General features: G+C 45.6%; 2 long non-coding RNA genes across 3 annotated transcripts in view; one reads left to right on the top strand and one right to left on the bottom strand.

The window, feature by feature from the left end:
- LOC128627790 (uncharacterized) overlaps nucleotides 1-7,801 on the bottom strand; it is a 13,520-nt gene extending 5,719 nt beyond the window's left edge. For both annotated transcript variants that reach the window (XR_008392089.1, XR_008392088.1), the window contains exons 1-2: nucleotides 7,716-7,801; nucleotides 4,379-4,654 (exon numbers count right to left, since the gene is read on the bottom strand). This is a non-coding gene — a long non-coding RNA (uncharacterized LOC128627790). The remainder of the gene's footprint in view (nucleotides 1-4,378; nucleotides 4,655-7,715) is intronic.
- LOC119040176 (uncharacterized) lies at nucleotides 7,480-24,413 on the top strand. The gene is made up of 3 exons (XR_008392087.1): nucleotides 7,480-7,586; nucleotides 9,828-9,931; nucleotides 23,309-24,413. It is a non-coding gene; the product is annotated as an uncharacterized LOC119040176 (long non-coding RNA).

Below are 24,413 nucleotides of genomic sequence, written 5' to 3'. Positions count from 1 at the left end.
AGGTGGGGACGATGGAACCTCGGGGACCCCCAGAGGCCCTGGACCCAAAGCCAGGGGTTCAAGAGGCCTCGGCTGGGGCAGGCACGCAGCCCAGCAGGGAGAGGGCAGGGTGCGGGCAGAGGTTCGTCACCATTGCAAAAACCGTGCTTCCTGGCTCCCTGATTCCTCTTTCTTCCCTCATGCTCTGCCACACAGATCTCAGGCTGATAAATATTCACACACAGGAAAACAAAACAGTACCGAATGACTCTTGTCCAGAGAAATCCCATGGAGCGTCTGGGAGGTGCCAGGGCTGCTATTCCTGAGCACAGCCCTCCCCATCCTGGCATCTGGGAATGAACTCCCAGCAAAGACGGACTCTCTCCCGGCCAGTGAGTGCGTCTCCAAGCAGGGTCTCAGCCACCCCCCCACGGGGAGCAGCACACCTGCGGGACGCCAAGGCTGCATTCATAACATAGCACCGGATCTCACGGCAGTGACTCTAAAAAATGTCACCCGGCCTGAAAAGGCATCATAATTCTATCTGACACTTTAGAAAAGACAAACTATAGGGACGGAGAGCAAATCTACAGTTGCGAGATGTGAGGGCTTGGTGTGTAATTATAAAGGGAGCTTTTTTTGGAGTAACGGAATATTTATGTCTCCCGACTGTGGTGGTGGCTACATAAAAAAAATGAGTTAAAATTCATAAAACTGAGAGAAAATCATAGAACTGTATCATCCTTGCCCAAGAAGTCAACTTTACTGTATGATAATTAAAAAAAATAAATAAGTACTCTGTTAAATTAAAAAAAAAAGTCATCTGGCTCCTTGTTTGAAAATGTGATCGGACAAGCAAGGGTAACCAGATGTTTGGAAAAAACTAGCAGCCTGGAAAAGAAATTTTTTTTAGATTTTTTATTTATTCATTTCTAGAGAGGAGGAGAAAGAAAAAAAGAGAAACATGGATGTGCAAGAGATCCATCCATTGGTTGCCTTTCAGATGCTCTCAACCAAGGACCTGGCCCACCACCCAGGCATGTGCCCTGGCTGGGAATTGAACCGGTGACCCTTAGGTTCATAGGCTGGCACTCAATCCCCTGAGCCACACCAGCCAGGGCTGAAAGAGAAATATCAAGATAAACAGACAAAGCTAAAGTGAACGGGCCCTGGAGGAAACAGACAATTCAGAGGCCCGAATAGAACTTGAAGGAAAAGGAAAAACCCTCATCAGTGCATGTAAGGCCGGCTTCAGGCTTCAGGGGCCTGCGTGGTCACACACGGGCCCCCACTTAGAAGGGATCCACGCTGGTTTTAATGCTCTGCTGTTGCCAACATAAAATTCTTGTTCAAAAAAATTCTTACCTGAGAATATGTTTATTGACTTTAGAAAAAGAGGAAGGGAGAGAGAGAAACATTGATGTGAGAGAGAAATATCCAGTGGCCTCCTGTATGCGCCTGACTGGGGATCAAACCTGCAACCTTTTGGTGTATGGGATGGCGCTCCAACCAATTGAGCCACCCAGCCAGGACTCAACTTGAAATTCTTAATCATTAAAAAAAAAAATTACTGGTTTCAGCCCTGGCTGGTGTAGCTCAGTGGACTGAGCACGGGCCTGTGAAGCAAAGGGTCACTGGTTCCATTCCCAGTCAGGGCACATGCCTGGGTTGCAGGCCAGGTCCCCAGTGGGGGGCACATGAGAGGCAACCACACATTGATGTTTCCCTCCCACTCTTTCTCCTTCCCATCCCCTCTCTATAAAAATAAATCAATAATACATATATTTTTAAAGTCACTAAAAATTTACTGATTTTAGAGAGAGAGAGGGAGGAAGGAAGGAAGGAGGGGGGTAAAGAGAGACAGACAGACAGACATCAGTGTGTTGTTCCACTTTTTTATGCACTTGTTGTTTGTGCCCTGACTGGTGATGGAACCCACACCCTGGCATACAGGGATGACGCTCTGACCAACCGTGCTGCCTGGCCAGGGCAAAACCCTTACTCGTTTTGGAACAAGACGCCTGCCTTTTCATTCTGCATTGGGCCCTGAAGGTTACGGAGCTGGTCCTGGATACACTTAGATTTGAGAAGATACTCAGAACAAGCACAGGACGTTAGAAAAGGAAGAATACGTTCGAGAAGGAAAAAATTCCAGGAAATAGCTTAGATGCATTAGTAACAGGAAAATGCTTCTCTCAAAAAGGGAAAAACTAAAGCTATGAGAAACTGCAGGATAAGCAAAAAACTGGCTAAGGAATCATGGACCAAACATGATACACACCAGCCCGTATCGGTATCCTGTCCCTCTGACAAAATGCGAGAAAAGGAGTCCACTGACCCGAGGGCTAGGGGCGTTCTCCTTACAGTACCCCATTGATTAGTTTTCATTGCGAAAAGACTGTTTAAAAAAAAGAGCCCTGGCTGGCGTGGCTCAGTGGATTGAGCGCCAGCCTGCGAACCAAAGGGCTGCCAGTTCGATTCCCAGGCAGGGCACATACCTGGGTTGCGGGCCGGGTCCCCAGTAGGGATGCTCAAGAGGCAACCACACACTGATGTTTCTTGCCCTCTCTTCCCCTCTCTCTAAAAATAAATCAATAAAATTCTAACAAAAGAGATATAATTGACATGTAACATTGTGTAAATTTAAGGTATACAACGTACTGATTTAATATATTTATATATTGCAATATGATCACCCCTGTAGCGTTAGGTCACCTCTATCCAGTCACATGTTATCAGTTCTTTTTGTGGTGAGAACCTTTATGATCTGGTCTCTTAGTATGAAGACTGTCTTTTCAACAAATGGTGCTGGTGCAGAGAGGGGAACCCTCATGCACTGTTGGTGGGAATGCAGACTGGCGCAGCCGCTGAGCAGAGCAGTGTGGAGGTATCTCAACAAATTAAAAATGGATCTGCCTTTTGACCCAGCAATCCCCTTACGGGAACATATCCAAAAAAACGAAACCCGAAACACTAATTTGAAAGAACATAAGTACCCCAATGTTCACTGCAGCATTATTTACAGTAGCCAAGATATGGAAGCAGCCCAAGTGTCCATCAGTAGATGAGTGGATACAACAACTACGGGACATTTACACAGTGCAATATTACTTGGCCGTGAAAAAGAAAACTTTACCCTTTGCAACAGCGTGGATGGACCTGGAGAACATTATGCTGAGTGAAATGAGCTAGTTAGAGAAAGACAAATACCATATGATCTCACACACATGTGAAATCTAATGAACAAACTGAACTAACATGCAAAATAGAGACGGACTCACAGACAGAGAGCAGGCTGGCAGCTCTGGGGTGGGGGTGGGGGTGGGGGTGGAGGGATGGAGCAAAAAGGAAAAAGGGACCCAAGGACATGGATGACAGTGTGGTGATTCCTGGGGGGAGGGGGATATAAGGGGGATAAAGGGTAATGGAAAAATACAATAAAAAAGGGGAAATATAAAACACACAAAACAAATGGTGCTAGGAAACCTACATGCAAAAAGGTGAGTTTGGGCCTTTACCTCACACCGTACACAAATATCAATTCAATATGAATCACAGACCTAAGGGTAAGTCTTTAAAATTAGAAGAAAACAGGAGAAAACCTCATGATTTAGGGTTAGGTAAAGATTTCTTAGATACAACACCGAGGTATAATTCATCAAAGAAAAACATGGATTAACTAAACATCATCAAAATTGAAAACTTTTGTACTTCAAAAGACACCTTTAAGAAAATGAAAAGACTGGCTATAGATTGGCAGAAAATATTTGTAAATCATATATCTATAAAGGACTTGTATCTATAATATATAATATAAAGAACACTTAAAATTCAATAATAAGACAAACAACCAACTAAAAAATGGACAAAGGATTTGAACAGACATTTCACCAATGAAGATATACAAGTTAATAAGCACATGAAAAGATGCACCTTGGCTGGTGTAGCTCAGTGGATTGAGCGCGGGCCTGTGAACCAAAGGATCTCGGTTCAATTCCCAGTCAGGGCACATGCCTGGGTTGCAGGCCAGTTCCCAGCAGGGGACACACGAGAGGCAACCATACATTGATATTTCTCTCCCTCTCTCCTTCCCCTCTAAAGATAAATAAATAAAATCTTTAAAAAAAGGATGTTCAACATCATCATTCATTACGGAAATGCAAACTAAAATCAAAATGAGACACCACTTCACGCTCACTTAGAATGGCTAACCTTCAAAAGGCCGGTGAGGAGGCGCAGAGACTGGAACCCTCACATCGCACCCAGCTGCCGGAAATGCACAATGGCACGGCCACTTCGGACCACAGGTAGGCAGTTATTTTAAAAGCTGAATATTAAAAACAAGAGTGAAACATAAACTTAACCTGAAATCCAGCAATTTTCCTGCTGGGCTACCTACCCAAGAGAAATGAAAGCCCGTGTCCACACAGACTTGATTGTAGGTGCTCACAGCGGCATTATAAACTTGGAAACAACCCACATGTCCGTCGACTGGTGGGTGGATAAATAAAGTGCAGTCTATCTGTACAATGGAATATTGTTGTTCAGTAGCATGAGGAGTAAAATACTGGTCCATGCTACAGTCCGAATGAACTCCCAGAGAGTAGCCATGCTAGGTTAGAGAAGCCACATACTGTATGATGTGGTCACGTGAAACATCCAGAAAAGAATGCACCTAAAGATACAGAAAGGAGGTTAGTAGTTGCCTGAGGCTGGGCATGGGAACAGAGAGTGACCATAGCTAGACACAAGGGACATTTGAGAGGCAACAGAAATGCTTCAAAGTCGTGGTGATGGCGGCACAACTCTGGGAATTCACTAAAAATCATGGAAGTGTGCACTTAAATGGGCTGAATTTCACGGTATGTAAATTACACCTCAATAAAGCTGTCCAAACCCCAGCCCCCGCAGATTTGACAGTGAAAGCATGGGAGGCCCACATATGGTGTCAGAACAGACTGTAGATGTTATCAGCCTTGACAGTGTGCGGCAAGGAACCACATAACCGACAGAAGATGGGAAATGAAGGGTGGGGGGAGGGGAAGCCAAGATGTTGGGCTCCGCTACTTTCTATCATCATGGCAATCACAAGCTGTCAGAATAAAAAAGAGAGCAGCGAGGCATAAAATGCAAAGTTGCAAAGGTAAATAAGAAACGATCTAAAAAAGTACAATTATTAAACCTCGATGGAGTGGTGAAGCAGGGAGAGACGCGGCGGGCAATGCTGTCTTTCCCAGCAGACGGGAATGGATTTGGAATTTCTCTCTGTTTCTCTGCATTTCACTGTCATTGCCCTCTCACTGCCCAGCTGCCCTCTGGGCCACAGCGTGGGTGAAGTGGAAGCAGAGTCCCTTTGGCTTTTTGGCATACTCTAATTTAAATGTAATGGACATCATGTGTGATGAAGACCGAGGCCTGGCCTCGGACAAATGTTAGCTGCCACGGTGACCCTGTTACTATGATCAGCAGTAGTTAAGGTCCGGCTGCGGGTCGTGGCGTGGGCACCCCTATGTGCGGGGCTGTGTGGCCACTGGAACCCTGACTGGAGGATGTGGGCTAAGGGGACACAGGCTCAGGAAGTGATGGGATGAGACAGGGCAGAACACTGAAGTGTGCCAGTGGCAAGATCAGAGCCATCTGAGGAATTTTCAAAAGGAAAAAGAACACGCCAAGATCAAAACCCACCTCTAGAAAGAAAGAGTACAAGGAGGGCCGACAGCTCTGAGGATGGAAACGGCAGTCATTCGCAGGTGGGCAGACTATGGTAGTTAAGAAAAACCCTTCACAAAATACAAACAGCCACTGTGGACGGTGCACTGACTCTGCTCTGGGCACCAGGAAAGTGCGCACAGAATCTCACAAACCACCCTGAGAGGTAGGGGCCATTTTTCAGCTGGGCAAACTGAGGCTGGGAGGAGGGAGTCAACACACCCTAGGTCGCCAGACATGGGAGAGGCAGAATCAGGATGGGAACCTTGGTGTGTGGGGACGGGTTTGCGCCACTGTGCCTGTATCTTCATCTCTGAGTTTCTGAATTGTCTCTATTTTATGCAAATTTTTACCATGAAAATTTAATCACATTGAAAAGTTGAAAGGTTAGGAAAATGAACACCAATTCTGCCACAGTTTCTTTCACTCTCTCTTTTGATAAACCCTGAAATACTTCCTTGTGTATCTTCCAGAAAAAAGGAAGAGCGGTCTGCAGGTCTGCACTGTGACCCCACTGAACAACCCGCGGGGAGACGCACCCCGCCTCCCAGCAGGCAGCGCGCTCCCCACGCCCCAAGGTCTTTGCCTCCCCCCCCACGAGGTCGGGGCCTCGCGGAGTTGTCTCCCCGTTAATCTAAAACACTGCCCTGCCTTTTCTCTCTAGATTCTATTATTTTTATCATAGTAAAAAAACAAGGCAGACTCACTTCTATTTGATTTGTGAACCATATATCTAAGTTGATAGTATAAAAAATCGTATTTACATAAATATAAATAAAAAACCCAGTTTTTAGGCAGGCTCTTCATCCAGATCTTATAAAAATGGTAATCAACAGATCCAATATATATTCAATGGAACAGCTGAAATAACAGCTTTAAAAAATTATTTAATGTTCCACAAGTAGCCAATAGGGAAACTAAAAGGAATTCTGTGTTTAAGCAGCGGTCCCCAGCCTCTTTGCCGGGCACCCGGTGGGAGTGGCGGTGAGACTGGAAGCCGAGCGGGGCTCCAGCGGCACCGCGAGGGAGGAGGGCAGTTGGGGACCCGGGAGGCGGAGGGAGCTGTGCGGGCCGTGAAAGCTGTTCCCACCTACTTTTAGCAAGGGATTAGTGGACATTGCCTAGAATGTAAACTAAGAAATTTCTTAGGTAAACTAAGAAATAATCCAAGAATTCGCATTAGAGGTTTGAAAATAACTGCCAGAGGACTAAAAAGCAGAAAAAGGATTAAAGCGATGCACCACGGACCACAAGATACTTTTGCCATTTTTGAAAAGTAATTTGATTACGAAAGTTTTTAATTGGCTGCGGGGGCGGGGGGAGGCGCAGCTATTGAAAGGACTGTTACTTTTCCTGCAAAGCTTTGTCTCGTCTTTTGTTTTTGTGTGTTACTGGGACACTTACAAATTGTATTTATTTTAAAAGTAGGTTCATAGTATGGCCGTCTTTCAAAAGGGAGTAAATAAATGCTGTCTAGACTCGCTCTAACAAGATGTGGAGTGTGAAAACACGTGACTGAACAGCAAAACTTAATTTACAAAAACAAAATTTAAGCTGGGAGGAGCGGCCACAGCTAAAGACATACGGTGCCCCAGTTGCCGAATCAAGACGGCGCTCGGAGGCTTGATTGCCAGACCGCACGGGAGCTGCCAGGCCCAAGGACCACCACCCAGGGCTGGTCTTTCGGCCGCTGCGGTGAGCACGTGCGCTGCGGACCTTAGGACCCGGGGCTGAGCGGCGTCCGCGGAGAGGCGGCGGGCGCGCGCGCGCGGGGGCGCCAGAGGACCTCAGTAAAGCGCACGGCGACCTGGGGCTCTCAGACGTGCGCCGTGTGGCTCTGGGCTGAAGGGGACCCAGCTGGCCGCGACAGCCCAGGACGCCGGGGAAGGGTTGCCGAGGTATGGGACTCCCCGGGGTCCTCCCCTCTGGGAAGAGCCAGGGGCTGAAATCCTGCCCCGGGCGCCCCGTCTGAGAATGCGACCTGGACCTGGGGTCCGACCTGGGTCCCTACCTGTCCTGGCGCTCACCTGGCGGTCCGCTCGGAGGCGGCAGCGGGCTAAGGTCCCCTTCCCAACCCAGCTCTGGGAAGCAGCCAGGGGCTCCCCGGAGTCGGCCCCGCCCAAGGAGCCCCGGGACAGCGGCGAGGGCCGTCCTCGGTCCTTTCCTGAGGTTGGTCGCTGAAGATGGGCGCCGGGGCGGGCCGGAGCGACGGAGGGGCGGGATCGGGGAGCGCAGCGGCGCCGCGAGAGGGCGCAGCTGCCTGGTGGCGGGCGGGAAACGCAGCCCCGGCGCTCCGGCACCTGGCGGCCCGCCCCTGAAGGAGCCTACACTTTCCCCACGTGGTCACTCACTGCCCAGCCTCCCCGGCGCCTCCTCCGCGCGAGCTTGCCCTTCTCAGGAGCCCCTCGCCGCGGCAGTGGCCTGGCCGCCCCCCCCCCCGCCAAACTCCTCATTCCAGCGAACTCCTGCAGACGCCTACGCCTTTCAAAACCTGCATCCCACCATCTGTCCGCGGCTGGTAAAGGGCGGGGCTGTGACTCCGATCCTGGGCTCTATGGAAACACTTGGATGAAAATTTCACCCACCCGTAGTTACCGTGTGACCTTAGTGTGGAGTCTCAGAAGCCCGGGCGCCAGGGCAGAACTCGGAACCTTCCTCTTTGGCTACGCCTATAAAAGAGAGTAGCGATGTGGAAACCAAAGAACCAGTTATTGGAGAGATACAATATTAAAACTACTAGTTTTAAAAGTATTTTAACTGCTTCTGGATCAGCAGTTACTATCTTTTCCCAAACTGAAAGTTTCATCTATCGCCGTTTTCTGGGCCATGACCCATAACTAACTGCCCATACATAGCTCTGGCCTGCACTATAATTACCTAGGAGAAATCGAATCTTTATCAGTGGGTTTCAAGTATTCCACGGAAGCTCACAATTCTAACACAGGTTCCCGTTTCTAGAAAGCAGTCCTTGAAATGTGCTATTAACATTCATTACAATTGACAATATGCCTATGGTGATATTATGATTTATAATAAAAATATATATTTGGTTTTCATCCCATTCCTGGCAGTGCACTCCTTAAAACCCTTGGAATTTCTTAAGTGATCATAGCAATAAAAGTCTTTTGTGGTGTTAATGACAGGACACTCGGAAAGACCCCAGATAACCTAAGTTTGGGGGCTGCTTGCCTGGGGGCTCTCGCAAGTGATTAGAGGGTTGGAACTTCCAGGCCCACCCATTCCCCACCCTCACTCCAGAGGAGGGGCGAACGGCTGCAGGTGAAACAGTGGGCCATGATTTAATCAATCGTGACTGTCTAAGGAAGCCTCCTTGAAAATCCAACAGGAACAGGGTTTGGAGAGCTTCCGAGCTGGTGGCCACATGGAGACTTGGGAAGGGCCGCTTGCTCAGAGAGGTTATGGAAGTTCTGAGACCCTGTCCTCATACCTTGCCCTAGGCACCTGGATGTTACCGAGTTATATCCTTTTGTAATAAACCACTGATATAGTCAAGTTAGATAATAACAGGCCCAGGCCTGTTCTTAAATTAAACCTTTCTACCACACATCCTACTTCAAACCTCCCCCCGCCCCATCCCCTAAATTGTAGACAACAGAATCCGAAGGTTCAGTACCAGTGAAAATGGGGCCAGAAGCCAGTTCTCCCTTGGACTTTCAAAGTTCCTTCTGATGGCCCTGGATTGCAGAAGGGACCTCAGGTGACTGATTTTAGAAATCCCAGAGCCAAGTCTTGAATGCCAGGCCTCCCTCAGCGCTTGCTCCCACGGAGGCCTCTCCTGGGAAACTGAGGCCCAGAGATACTTGTGCACGCAGCACAAGTCGTTTGCTTTGGGGGAGGTCACACCATGGGGCAGGATTTGAGCATGGGGTCCCCACATCCCCTCGCAAGCAAGGCACCACAGCGCCCCCCTAAGGACGGCGTGAGATCATGCTCTTGCCGAGTGAACAGTACTTATTAGTTGTACCAACTGCCTTTTGAATCATTTTCTACCTCGGATTGTAAAATGGCAGCATTATTGGTCGTGTTTTTAGTGCAGATGCACACACAGTCCCTTACATGAAAGGTTTAGAGATAGATGGCTTGATTCTTGTTTTTCTTGTTTTGTTTTTCGTTTTTAGAATACTCCAGTGTTCCCAGCAGGGTGGGCAGCGCTCCGTTATCACGTGATACTCCTGCTTCGAAGTCTGTTTAGAGAGGAAAACACAGTTATAAATAATCGGAGGTCAGTCCACTCAGTTCTTACTGCTTAAACAGCGTAGGGAGCTAATTTATGAAGAAAGTTTATGCTTGTGGATGAGATTGTACCCCTCTTAGTGCAGGGATCTTTTAAAAAATTGATTGTGTTATTAAACACTCGCTGTGAATCTGACTACGTAAATACGTAGGTTCACAGGCACTGAACAACTTATTTCAACAAATAATACCTGTGTATTACAGGTAAATTGGGAAAAACACAGGGATCCCCAATGAAATAAATAACGGGTTGGTCGAAGGATGCTAAAGCCACCCATGAAAGGTTGCTGGGGAACAGTTCAGAATCAGCATTTGACGGAAGACTTAGTCATTACAGAGGGAAAACATGTCCTCCTACTGTGTGTGTGGGGTACTTTCTGGCCGACACCCTCTTCTTCAGCGAGCGATCACATAGTGTCCCCATAGTGGGACAGCCTGATACCTTGTCTCTTGATGTGACATTACTGGAAGGGCACAAGATTGCTTATGCAGAATTCTTTTATTTTTTTTAAAGTGAAATCTCCATTTAATAATGAGGAAACAATCTGACATTGACAATAAGGGATATACCCCAAATAACTGGCCAGGACTTCTCAAAAAAAAAGGTCAGCATATGACAAAAAGAAAAAAAAAGCCAATATATGAAAAACAAAAAGAGACCAAGGAGACATAACAACCGCGGACGGTTCACGCACCTTGATTGGGCCCCGAATGGGCCATTGCCTTTGGGTGCGCTCTTGCTCGTTGCTCAGCGCAGGCTTTCTTTTCCTGTTTGGTGTTCTTGCTTGCCATTCTCACAGGAGGGACAAAGCTCGTGTCTGTAGGTGATGGGGGTGTGGTTCCTGTTATAAATGTTGGATTATTTTCCCTCCGAGCTTCTGCCCTGAGTGGGAGCATGAGTGGGAGCCTTGTGCCTGGTGTGGGGCTTGCCCACCGGCAGGTTTCACGTGGGTGGGTAAGAGGCCAGGAGCCCCACTACTGGCTGCCAGAATAGGACTGGCTTTTTTATAAGCCAGCGCCCACCCTACTTACCATTTCAGGTTGTCAGAGAGCTGGATCTCTGTAGGGAACTGCTCTTTAGTCCTTGTTTCCCTGTGTGTGCATGTTGGGTGGCCTGGGCCCTGGGGAACGGGGTGAGAAAGGGTGCAGGAAGAGCGGACAGACATTCTTCCCAGCCTGCCTCAGCTGTCTTTTCTCACTCCTGCCCACTCCCTGCAACCCAGGGAGTGCTGGGCCCCTCTTCTCTGCAGTCCTCTCCAGAATGCAATGACTGCCCGTGATTCATGTCCCCAAGCCTCGACCTGATTTGTCTACTAGAAATAAATGTGTTGGAATCTCTCAAGTGTAGATGGTCTCTAGTGGGCTACACGCCCCCCTCAAATATTCATGCCCTAATCCTTGGAACCCGTGAATGTGACCTTACAGGGCAAAAGGGACTCCGCAGATATTATTGAAGTAAGGATCTTGAGATGGGGAGATTGTCAGAAGCAAGACTGGAGTGATGCGCTTTGAAGATGGAGGCAGGAGCCGCAGCCCAGGAACAGAGGCGGCCCCAAGAAGCTGAAAAGTCCAGGGATCTTCCCTGGGCAGTTCTAGGAGAAACCACCCCAGCCAACACCTTGACTTTAGCCCAGTGAAACTGATTTTGGATGGTAAAAGGATAAATTTTGTTGTTTTAAGTCATTAAGTTTATAACGACTTGTTATAGCAGCAACAGGAAACTGGGACATTTCCCTTTCCAGTCTCTTTATCACTGCCAGCTGATTCCCTTCTCAATTCCATTACTTTATACAGGTAAGAGTGTCTGAGGGTTCTCTGAGGTCTAAGACGGTGGGCTCTGGGGTCAGACTTCTTCTGGTGGCACCTCTGATTCCCGAGAGACCAGTGTTGTCAGTCTCCTTATGGAATGAGGGTCACATTGGACAATATGGAGGTCGGGGCCAGGCAGCCTCCAGTTTATATCACAGATATGTTCTGTTTAGCTTTCAGTGTTTTAAATTTCTCTTTGTATTTATTTTGAATTGGATGACATAGTCATATTGTATAAAATTCTTAATATATGAAAAATGTGTCCAGAGCTAATGTCTTCTGCCACTGCCCTCAACCACCCCGGCTTTCTTTTTTTTCTAATAAAAAATCTGTTGATTGATTTTAGAGAGAGGAAAGGGCAGAGAGAGAGAGAGAGAGAGAGAGAGAGGAAGAGAGATAAACATCAATTTGTTGTTCCCCTATTTATGCATTCACGGGTTGTTGCTTTTCGTACGTGCCCTGACTGGAGATCGCACCCATAACCTTGGTGTGTTGGGCGAAGCTCTGACCAACTGAGCTACCTGGCCAGGGCTCATGACATGTTCTTGCAGAGGTTTTTTTTTTATTCATAGTCAAGGAATTTCACACACACACACACACACTTAAACAGTAACATACCACACACTTCATGCTTGATACTTTGCTTTGGTTGTTTAATGTATTTTGGTGATCTTTCAGTATCACGGTCTAAAGCTTCCTTATTTTTCCTTAGTAGCTGCATAGATCTCAGTTGTACGAAGGTACCTAGCGTTTTCCTTTTGTCCCTTACTGATGGAAATACAAGGTATTACAGTGTTGCCAAACACGATGTGTCATCAGAGTAGACATTTCTGGAAGTGGAACTCCTGGGTCAAAAGTTGTGTGCATGGCTGTAACTGTTAAAAGAAACAGTGGTCACTGTTGCTGAGGACGTGGAGACGTTGGCACCCTTGCACACTGCTTGCACACTGTTTGCACACTGTGGGAGTGTGAAATGGTGCAGCAGCTTTGGAAAGCAGCCTGGTGGGTCCTCAAAAAGTTGAACTTAGAGTTACCATATGAACCACAATTCCACTCCCAGGTATATACTGAAGAGAAATGAAACATATCTCCACACAAAAACCGGTATACAGATGTTCATAGCAGCATTCCTTATACTCGCCAAAAGTTAGAAACAATCAAAATGTCCTTAAATGAATGAGTAAGTAAACATAATGTGGCATATTCATACAATGGGATTATTGGAATGGAATTACTCAGCCCAAAAACAGGTATGAAGTATGCAGATGCATGCTATAACATGGACGAACCTCGAAAACATTATAAGCTAAAGGAGCTGGATACGAAGGGCCATGTCTCGTACTGATTCCATTTATAGAGAATGACAAGGCAAAGTCATAGAGAGAGAAAGCAGGTTAGTGGTTGCCAGGGGCTGGGAGAGTTAGAGAGAATGGAGTGATGAGAATGCTCTGGAATTAGATAGTGGTGGTGATTATATAACATTGTAAATGTACCAGAAACTGCTGATTCATACACTTTAAAATGATTACATTTTTAAAGTATATTTTATTGATTATGCTATTACAGTTGTCCCATTCTTTTTCTCCCTTTTACCCCCTCCACCTGGTACCCCCATTCCCTCAGGATTCCCCCCACTCTCCTTAGTTCGTGTCCATGGGTCGTACATGTAAGTTCTTTGGCTTTTCCATTTCCTATGCTATTCTTAACCTCCCCCTGTCTATTTTGTGCCCACCAATTATGCTTCTTATTCCCTGTACCTTTTCCCCTGTTCTCCTCCCTCTCCCTCCCTGCTGATAACCCTCCATGTGATCCCCATTTCTGTGATTCTGTTCCTGTTCTAGTTGTTTGCTTAGTTCGTTTTTGTTTTTGATTTTTTAGGTTCAGTTGTTGATGGCTGTGAGTTTGTTGTCATTTTACTCTTCATAGTTTTGATCTTCTTCTTTTTCTTAGATAAGTCCCTTTAACATTTCATAGGTTAATGGTTTGGTGATGATGAACTTCTTTAGTTTTTTCTTGTCCAGGAAGCTCTTTATCTGCCCTTCTATTCTAAATGATAGCTTTGCTGGATAGAGTAATCTTGGATGGAGGTCCTCCTTGCCTTTTCATGACTTTGAATGTATCTTTCCAGCCCCTTCTTGCCTGTAAGGTTTCTTTTGAGAAATCAGCTGAGAGTCTTATGAGAACTCCTTTGTAGGTAAGTGTCTCCTTTTCTCTTGCTGCTTTTAAGAGTCTCTCCTTATTTTTCATCTTGGGTAATATAATTATAATGTGCCTTGGTGTGTGCTTCCTTGGGTCCAACTTCTTTGGGACTCTCTGAGCTTCCTGGACTTGTATGTCTATTTCCTTCAACAGATTTGGAAAGTTTTCTTTCATTATTTTTTCAAATAAATTTCCAATTTCTTGCTCTTCCTCTTCTCCCTTTGGCATCCCTGTGATTCAGATGTTGGAACATTTAGAGTTGTCCCAGAGGTTCCTAAGCCTCTCCTCATTTTTTTCGAATTCTTGTTTCTTCATTGTGTTCTGGTTGAATGTATATTTCTTCCTTTTGTTCCAAATTGTTGATTCCAGTCCTGGTTTCCTCCCCTTCACTGTTAGTTCCCAATATATTTTTCTCTGTTTCACTTTGCTTAGCCTTCACTTCTTCCTTTATTTAGTGGCCATACTCAATCATTCCTGTGAACATCCTGATTACCAGAGTTTTAAACTCTGCATCTGATAGGTGGGCTATCTTCTTGTTGCTTAGTTCTTTTTCTGGAGTTTTGATCTGTTCTTTCATTTGGGCCATATTTCTTTGTCTTGGCTCACCTGTTATGTTGTAAGGGGCGGAGCCTTACATATTTGTCAGGGCGGGAAAACCCACTTCAATGCTTTGTGGCTCTGTATGTGGGGGAAGGGTCAAAGAGGGAACAATGCCACTTGCTCAACTCTTGCCCTGCTTTCAAGAGACTGGCAGTTTCTCCTGCCACCATAACCCCCACAGATTTTTACAGCCAGAGGTTTTGAGGTTTTATTTCCCCACACTGGAGCTCTCAGTTGCATGGTCTGTCTTGCTCCCCAGTTGTTCCTCCTGGTTTATCTGCATATGAATGTGGGACCACCCAGTCTGCCAGCCACCAACCTCCCATGCCTCTTCTCTCTGGCTTGTCTCCACCCCTTCTACCAGTCTGACTGAATATTTCTTCCTTAATTCCTTGGTTATTGAACTTCCATACAGTTAGATTTTCTGGCAGTTCTGGTTGTTTATTGTTTTTAAATTGGTTGTTTCCTACTTTTGGTTGTGCAAGAAGGCAAAGTATCTACCTGTGCCTCCCTCTTGGCCTAAAACAATTAAAATTTTTATGTGAATTATATCTCAATAAAGAAGTGATACTTTAGAAAAGGTATATGCATAAAGATTTCTTAACTATTAAAAAATTACTCATCACTCACCAGAAATGTATTCAAGTAGCCATTTTTCCATGATGCTAGACTGTCTAACAAACATGGACTTGTGTACGGACAGGAATACTAACTAATATTTATTCTTCGACAAAATTGTTAAATCGGTGGTTCTTAAAAATCAGATTTCCGTAACCATTTAGGCACTTGTTCTAAAGGCAATCACTTAAACTCTTCAGAAATCTAATAGAAGATGCTTTCAAACATTGTAACTACCTTAACAAATTCACAAAGCAGTTGTATGATATTTTATGATGATAAAACTAATAACTGTACTGACACACGTCACAGATGTGCTGACACCATGGATTTGAATTTGTGTCTTCATTATTACTACTTCAGTTGTATTCTTCTTTCCTGCCGGGAGCATTTCACTCACACAATGTAAAGAAAGAGTCAGGTCACAACCTCAGAGCTGCTGAGTTTTAGGTGTAAGTGACCAGACCAGTGATAGGACCAGGGAGCTCCAAAGGAATCGTTACTCTGAGACTGTCTTTGAGATTGGCTCTGCACCAGCAGATGGACTTTGTCCATGGCCCGGTTCTGTGTTCCTCTCAGGGTCACAGGTATCCCAAACATCTTCTCACATGGTGCAGGCTGGCCTGCCTCCTCTGAGCTCTGTTCTGAGCAGGACCAGACCTGTTTCTATCCAGTTAAATCCAAAGCCTTTGATCAGTGTGGCTTAATAAAGCCCTAAGTTATTTTTATCGTGGTAAAATAGATATGAAACATTTGCCAGTTTAGTAGCTCTTTTTAAGTGTACGATGTAATAGCATTAGTTGCATTCATGCAACTGCTTGGTAACTATCACCATTGTGTCCCAGAATTTTCTTTCTTTTTAAAAAGATTTACTTATTTATTTCTAGAAAATGGGGAAAGGAGGGAGAAAGAGAGGGGAAAAAACATTGATGTGTGAGTGAGTGAAACACTGATTGGCTGCCTCTCACATGCCCTCAACTGGGGACCTGCCCGTCAACTCAGGCGTGTGCCCTGACCAGGAATTGAACCTTGTTTTGGTCCATAGGCTGGCACTCAGTCCACTGAGCCACACCAACCAGGACCCAAAGTTTTCATCACTCTAAACAAAAACTTTACTCTTTCAGTAATAATTCCCCATTCCATTCTCTCCCAATCCCAGGCAATCCCCTGGTAACTGCTGATCTTTCTGTCTCTACAAATTTTAGATCTTTTTGCCTATTTTTGATATTTTATTGTTGGGGACCACTTTGTGTGGTGTCAAAAACAGTAGCTCTGCACAGGCAAGGCCTTACCTGTAAGTCTCGACCGGAACACTGGGGATGCAGGTGGCAGGCGCGACCTGATACTAACACCCAGGGTGCCCGAGGGAAATCAGGCCTGAAGAATTTGAAGCTTGCTTTTCTTTGTATATCCCTGTTGATATAAACCAGATACTTAAATTCAGAATGTAAGGGAGTGAACTCCTGATTTCATGGACCACACCTTAACGACCCTCTGGCGTCAGCATATCTAGTAGACTCTGACCTGAGGCAGATCTCTGTGTTTTCTCAATTTGTTATCTATAGATAATATCTGTTTTCTGTAACTGTAGCCTTTGGACATTGATTTATGAGCTTTTTAAATTTTTATTTTTAAAGATTTTATTTATCTTTAGAGGGGAAGGTAAGGAGAGAGGGAGAGAAATATCAACGTATGGCTGCCTCTCGTGCGTCCCCTCCTAGGAGCTGGCCTGCAACCCAGGCATGTGCCCTGACTGGGAATGGAACTGTGATCCTTTGGTTCGCAGGCCTGCACTCAATCCACTGAGCTACACCAGCCAGGGCTGATTTATGAGCCTCGCATGCATACTGTATACCCCTGCACACGCTGATCCCAATAAAAGCCATTTCAGTGAAGGGCTTGGGATATTCTCCACTAGAGGGAATCACCACCCCCTTTCCCACCGGCACAGATTATGTCCAGGATGGCTTATTTCATCCGAGGCTGGGAGAGCTTCACGAGACAGGGCATCCCACATTTTATATAAGTGGAGTCGTGCAATATTTGTTCTTTTGTGTCTGGTTTATTTCACATAGCACAATATTTAAGATTCATTCATGTGATAGCATGCATCAGTACTTCATTCCTTTTTGTAGATGAAAAATACAGAATATGCTATATTTTATTTATCCCGTGGATAGATGTTTGGTTTGTGCCTACCTTTTGGCTACTTTGGATAAAGTTGCTATAAACATTCACCGACAAGGATCTGCTTCAGTCCCTGTTTTTAATTCTTCTGGGTATATATACCAAGAAGTGGAATGGCTGGGTCATATGCTTATGGGAATTCTGTTTAATTGTTTGAGGATCAACCAAACTGTTTTCCACAGAGGCTGCACCATTTTACATTCTTACCAGCAATTTACAAGGGTTCCAATTTCTCCACATCCTCACCACCACTTATTTTCCATCATCATCATCATCACCATCATCACCATCATCATTATTACCATAGCTGTCCTATTTAGGTGTGAAGTGGTAGGCAATCCCAACTTTTATTTTTTATCAACCATGAAGACATGAAATATCAAAACGAATGTTTGCCGATTCAGTGTATTATAAGATGTTTCATTATTCTTTTCAGGGGGGTTCTTTTTTCTTTTTTTAAATTAGAGTTCACTGATTGTGCTATTACAGTTGTCCTGACTTTTCCCTCTTTGCCCCCCACCCACCTAGAAGAAACCCAAGAATGGGTTTTTCCCTCAGGCAATCCCCCCGCCATTGTTCATGGGTCATGTGTATAAGTTCTTTGGCTATTCCATTTCCTATACTGTACTTTCCATCTCTATACTGTTCTGTAACTACCTCTTTGTACTTTTTAATCCCTTTACCTCTTCCCCCATTCCTCCACGCCCCTCTGACAACCATCAAAACACTCTCTGTATCAGTGGTTCTCTCTGTCCTTCTTGTTTGCTTCATTTGTTTCTTAGATTCAGTTGTCGATAGATTTGCATTTTTTGCCATTTTATCGTTCATAGTTTTTATCTTTTTCTTTTTCTTAAATAAGTCCCTTTAACATTTCATAGAATAATGGTTTGGTAATGATGAATGCCTTTCGTTTTTTCTTGTCCAGGAAGCTCTTTATCTGCTCCTCCATTCTAAATGATAGCTTTGCTTTTTAGAGCAATCTTGACTACAGGTCCCTGCTTTTCATGACTTTGAATATTTCTTGCCAGTCCCTTCTAACCTGCAAAGTTTCTTTTGAGAAATTAGCTGACGGTCTTATGGGAATTCCCCTGTAGGTAACTAACTTTTTTTGCTTTTCAGAGTCTCTTTTATCTTTAACCTTTGGCATTTTAATTATGACGTGTCTTGGAGTTGGTCTCATTGCAACCATCTTGTTTGGGACTCTCTGTGCTTCCTGGACTTGTACGTCTATTTCCTTCACCAAAGTAGGGAAGCTTTCTTTTCTTTCTTCCTTCCTTCCTTTCTTCCTTCCTTCCTTCCTTCCTTCCTTCCTTCCTTCCTTCCTTCCTTCCTTCCTTTCTTTTTTCTTTCTTTCTTTCTTTCGTTTGTTTTCTGCCTTTCCCCTACACCCCTCTGGGGAAGTGTTCTTTCACTATTTTTTCAAATAAATTCCCATTTTCTTGTTCTTTCTCTTCTCATTCTGGCATGACTATGATGTGAATGTTGGAATGTTTGAAGTTGTCCCAGAGGCTGCTTACACTATCCTCACTTTTTGGATTCTCTTTTCTTCTTGTTGTTCTGATAGGTTGTTTTTTGCTTCCTTATGTTCCATATCACTGTTTTGATTCTGGGCTTCATTCACTTTACTTTTGATTCCCTGTAAATTGCTTTTCATTTCAGTTAATGTATCCTTCATTTCTGACTGGATCTTTTTTGTGCAACTGAGGTCCTCACTAAGTTCCTTTGAGCATCCTTATAACCTGTGCTTTGGACTCTGCATCTGATAGATTGCTTGTCTCCATTTTGTTTGATCTGTTTTTTCATTTGGGCCGTGTTTCTTTGTCCCCTCATTTTGGCAGCCTCCCTGTGTTTGTTTCTATGTATTAGGTAGAGCTGCTTTGACTGTGTGTTGGTAGCATGGCCTAATGTAGAAGGTGTCCTGCAGGGTCCAGTGGCACAGCCTCTCCTGTCACTCAAACTGGGTACTTGAGGTGCACCCTTTGTGTGGACTGAGTAAACCCTCCTCTTGTAGTTGAGCCTTGATTGCTGTTGGAATATCAATGGGAGGAATTTACCCAGGCCAGTCAGCTGTGACCACTTACAACCAACCTCCACCCTCTGTAGAGATCAGCTGTACAGGGGCAGGATGACAGTGTTCCAATGTGATCTCTAGCAGTCCACTGGGTACTGGAGTTTCCTGACTGGTGCAGCCAAGGTCAGCCCCCACCTGTGTTTTACCTAGGGCTACCATGCCTGAGCTATAAAGCAATCTGAGATAGCTGCTACTCATGCCGGGCTTGGAGATTCCCAGGTAAAGCCAAGCTGTGAATCTAAGCTGGCTGCTGCTAGTGCCAGGCTTGGGGCTCACTGAGACAGCCGTTGCTTGTTTGGTAGGATTCAAGAAGTTTGAAGTGTGAGTCATGGCCATCCATTTGTATGGAAAAGCAGCTTGGTGCCCTGGCTGGTGTGGCTCAGTGAATTGAGCACTGGCGAGCGAACCAAAAGGTTGCTGATTCGATTCCCCATCAGGACACATGCCTGAGTTGCAGGCCAGGCCTCCGGCTGTGAGCATGTGAGAGGCAACCAATCCATGTTTCTCTCAGTCATCGATGCTTTTGTCTTTTTCCTTCCCTTTCCCTCTCTCTGAAAATAAAGAAATAGAATCTTAAACATAATAAAAAAAAAAAAGAAAAGAAGCTTGAGTGGGCCTGTAAATTGGGTGGGGTGGAGTCTCTGGGGATCCTCCAGGTGGGTCAAGCAACGTCAGCCGGGTTGATGGAGTCTCAGATATGGCACCAGCTTGCCAGCTCTTTTGGGGGAGGGTTAGGAAAGGACAATGGCCTCCGCTTGCCTTGATGCCAGGCACTTCAGTTCCTCGCCCGTACAGCACTGGTGACTTTCGGTGCTGTTACCCTGGTGCTGGAGCTCAGGGGGATCGACTCTGAATAAATGAGTCCGTGTGTGGGTTCTTTAAGAGGAACTTTTGGGGGCTCTAGCAGTTTCTTCCACTGACTTACTCTCTGCTGCTTTTTGCAGCCAAAAGTTATGGGGACTTATCTTCCTGGCACTGGAAACCCGGGCTGGGGGGCCTGGTGTGAGGCTGGGGCTCCTCGCTCCTCAGATATCTTGCCTGAATTTTTATCTACAACACAGCGTGTGGGAACAGCCTGTTCCGTGTCTGTGCCCCTCCTATCAGTCTGGATGTAGTTTCTTTAATTGTGTAGTTGTCAGACTTCCATTCAACTCGATTTCTGATGGTTCTGAGGGATGGTTGTTCTATATTTTATTTGTAATTTTTTTTAAGTTTCGTTTTTTCAAAGATTTTATTTATTTATTTATAGAGAGAGGGGAAAGGAGGGAGAAAGAGAAATATCGATGTGTGAGAGATACATCAATCAACCTGCAACCCAGGCATGTGCCCTGACCAGGGATTAAACCAGAGACGTTTTGGTTTGCAGGCTGGTACTCAATTCACTGAGCTACACCAGCCAGGGCTTATTTGTCATTTTGATGTGGTTGTGTGAAGAGCCAGCCTCATCTGCCTATGTTGCCATCTTGACTGGCAGTCCCCAGATGTTTTAAATCTTTGCTTGAGTAGTGGAAAATGGTTCCTTGCCGTAGTCTTACTTTGTGTTTCTCTTGTGATGAGGAGGAAGATCATCTTTTTTTGTGTTTAAGAACCAGTACGATTTCTTTTCCATGATTTGCCTGTTAATCAACCTTTGCCCACTTCTTTGATGCTGCTGGTCATCTGCTGTGTTTTAAAAATGGTGTATTGGTTGCAAACACATGAAAACCACAGGGGTGATGTCACGAAAAAACCTAATTTTTCAGCCTCTCTTGGAAACGGAAAGGCTTAGGAGTCCTGGCCCGCACTCTGGTGGCAGGAAATGACTGTAAGAGAGGACACTGTCTCCCACTGTCATGGTCCCCACCCTACACTGAGCCATGCCCAGGCCCATCCCATGTCACAATGTCTGCCTGGCCTTTGGGGCATTTGTGGCGGCTGCTCCTCATGGATACCCTTCAATGCACTTGGCCTTGCAGACCACTTCGCTGTGAGACCTTAGGAGAGAGAAGAAACCCCCACTCAGAGCTGCCCAGTGATGGTAGTTAAGGGACCGTTAATACACCCACTGGGTGATCCAGGATAATCTTCTCCTCTTAGGGCCCTGTAAAGTCCTTTTTGCCCTATAAGGTAATGTTTTCAAAGTCAAGGCACCTAGATAATTTAAGGGGGCCATTGTTTAGCCTACCACAGACTGTAGTCCTTTTTAATGACAGTGGTCATCATCCTGCTTGTTATCACACACTACAGTTCTGTAATTATTTGCCCTAGGATCTTATGTGCCAGAGACTGGGCTAAGGACTCGAAGTACATTATCTCATCTGATCCTCCCAGCAACCCTCTGAGGTTGGTACCACCGCTATCCCCAAGGTACAGGGGAAGACCACACAGGACAGGGAGGAGCCCAGGTCTGACCAAGAGTCCGCAGCCGCCATCCTGGGCTTACCCATCTATGAGCATAAAACCCTGGTTACCCTCAGATGCCCCCCTCCCAGAGTTTGCTAAAGCCTTGTGTATGTCAAGTCTTATTAATCGTTTCGTTGTGCTGGCCCGCCATGAATTCCTCCTGCCATCATATTGTGAGGTTGGCCCACCCCAGCAGGAGAGGCCCTGGGAGTCAGAGAACTCAGGGCTGTGGATTACCTGTTGGTGCCGGCATACTGCGGGGACTCCCCGAGAACCATGGGCTCAGTCCTGCCTACACAAGCGATCCTTCCAGGGGACCACTGGGCATAGTTTTCTCTAGCGGAGTATTTGCCAAATATCAAGTGTCTGTAACATGGATCTGCTTTGAAGATTCAGGCTTAGAAGGAAAGGCAGCCAGTAGCTTTTGTCAAGCTGGCTGGCCGAGGCACCAGGAGCCCAGGGGTTGCCAGACGGCTGTTGGCAAACGAGAACACAATTTGAAAAGGCAAGGAAGAATCTAGCTTTCACAAAGATACTTCCCTGAGCAAATAAAGAGGAGAACAGTGTTTCCATGACCGATGGCATGTGTGCCGGTGTGGGCTGCTCTATGACACACAGGAGGCAACAAGTGTTTACTAGCCATTGTCATATATATTTTTTTGGAAAAATAAACAAAAACAGGTACCAAGCACATCAAGCCATAAGATCTTGGTTATCATTGGTCAGAAGGAGACTAATTTGAAAAAGAGGGTGTCGATTAGAAGATGGTTAAATGAATATGTGGGTCTTGGGACCAGCTGAGATTTAACTGTTCAAAGTTTATTTTGCTCTCCCTACTGCTCCTCAGGCTGATAAAATGGTTCTGCCCAAGAAGTGAAACTCCTTAATTCCTTCTAGGTGTTGGCCTTGTCTGTGTGGTCAGATGGCTTGTCAGCACTGTCATCTCCACATGTCACCATGCCTGGCTGCAAGGGAGTGTGGGAAAGGAAGGTTTCCTTTCAGGGGTGGCATCTTATGGCCAATAAGATTATATTGCTATTGTGTTAGTTAGCTACTGCCATGTACCAAATATCCGCCCCCCCAAAAAAAAAACCTCCTTAAAACAACGAACACTTATTATCTGATGTTTTCTGTGGTCAGGAATCTGGTATGTCTGGCTGAGGGTTTCTCCCCAAACTCTGAGCAGCGTGCTGGTCAGAGTGGCAGTCACCTCGGTCACGCGAGGGAGGACCCCTTTCCGCGCTCATGGACTCATGGGCGTGCTTGGGGGTGGCCTCGGGTCCTCTGTGGCTGGCTGTCGGTGGGATACCGGTCCCCAGCCAGTGGGCCTCTGGCTGTCGGTGGGACACCAGTCCCCAGCCAGTGGGCCTCACCACCAGGCAGCTCCCCATGTGGCTTTCCTCTGAGCAAGAGAGCAAGACAGAAGTCAGGGTCAGTCCTTCTACAGTCCAGTCCCAGAAATGACATCTCATTGCTTTTGCCACTTTCTGTTTGTTACAGGAGACTCACTAGCTGCAGCCTGTGCTCCAGAAGAGTGGTTTGCGGGGGCCATAAACACCAGGAGGCCGGGTCAATGGGGCCATCTCAGAGGTGGCCTCCCACAACCGTGGACTGAAGGGAGATGGATTTGGGGGCAATTGACTGTGACTGGAACCACTTTTCTAAGGGGAAGTCAGTCATTTACCCTGATGAGGGGAGTGGCTTCCAGCCGCCACGAGAGCCAGTGTCTGAGTGAGCATTCTGGTGTCTTTGGGGGAGACATTTGTGCATAGAAAAGACTTCATATCTAAATTAACCTTCAGTGTATTGAAACTACCAATTAAAAACACTGTCTTTCTTAGGCTTCAAAGTTCTTTCAAAAGTTAGTCTATTTATAAATCTAGTAAATTCAAACTGTCACTTTCAGGGAGGTCTTTGATTAATGTTCAACCAACTTCAGTTTCAACAGCTTCACATGCCATGTTGAATCTCAGTTAATTAAATCCCCTTAACTGTTCTGCCTTCACAAATTTAAACTGTTCAATTTTCTTCTGAAACTCAACGGAAGCTAAACCTTCCCAAGTACTTAACTCTTAGAATAAATTACAAGAGTATCAAGATCTTTTAAACATTCCAGGACCATTTAGTCATTTAGAAAAGTTCTCTTTCACATTTCCATGAAAAATTACAAGTCTGAAATAACAAATGAGTCCATTACAATTTACATTGGAAGGCTATGTTTACAGGACAAATTTGTCACATTTCTCCCTATGCCAAATTCTCTCTCTTTTTTTTTTTCCCAAAATATTTATTTATTTTTAGAGAGAGGGGAAGGGAAGGAGAAAGAGTGGGAGAGAAACATCAATGTGTGATTGCCTCTCATGTGTCCCCCACTGGGGAACTGGCCTGCAACCCAGGCATGTGCCCTGACTAGGAATCGAACTGGTGACCCTTTGCTTTACAGGCCCGTGCTAAATCCACTGAGCTACGCCAGCCAGGGCCCAAATTCTCTTAAACATAGCAAACCCTTTAAATACCAATATCCTGGGTGTCTTAAACATAACACAAAAGTATTTAATCCTGTGGGTTTGATCGGCTTTCTGTTTAATTGTATGTCTTCCTTACA

The sequence above is a fragment of the Artibeus jamaicensis genome, unplaced genomic scaffold (genome assembly GCF_021234435.1).
Source record: "Artibeus jamaicensis isolate MK-2021 breed Jamaican fruit bat unplaced genomic scaffold, CSHL_Jam_final contig_47, whole genome shotgun sequence".
Taxonomy (NCBI): domain Eukaryota; kingdom Metazoa; phylum Chordata; class Mammalia; order Chiroptera; family Phyllostomidae; genus Artibeus; species Artibeus jamaicensis.
Note: the sequence above shows the minus strand (reverse complement) of the source record. Positions and strands in the feature narration are given on the sequence as shown.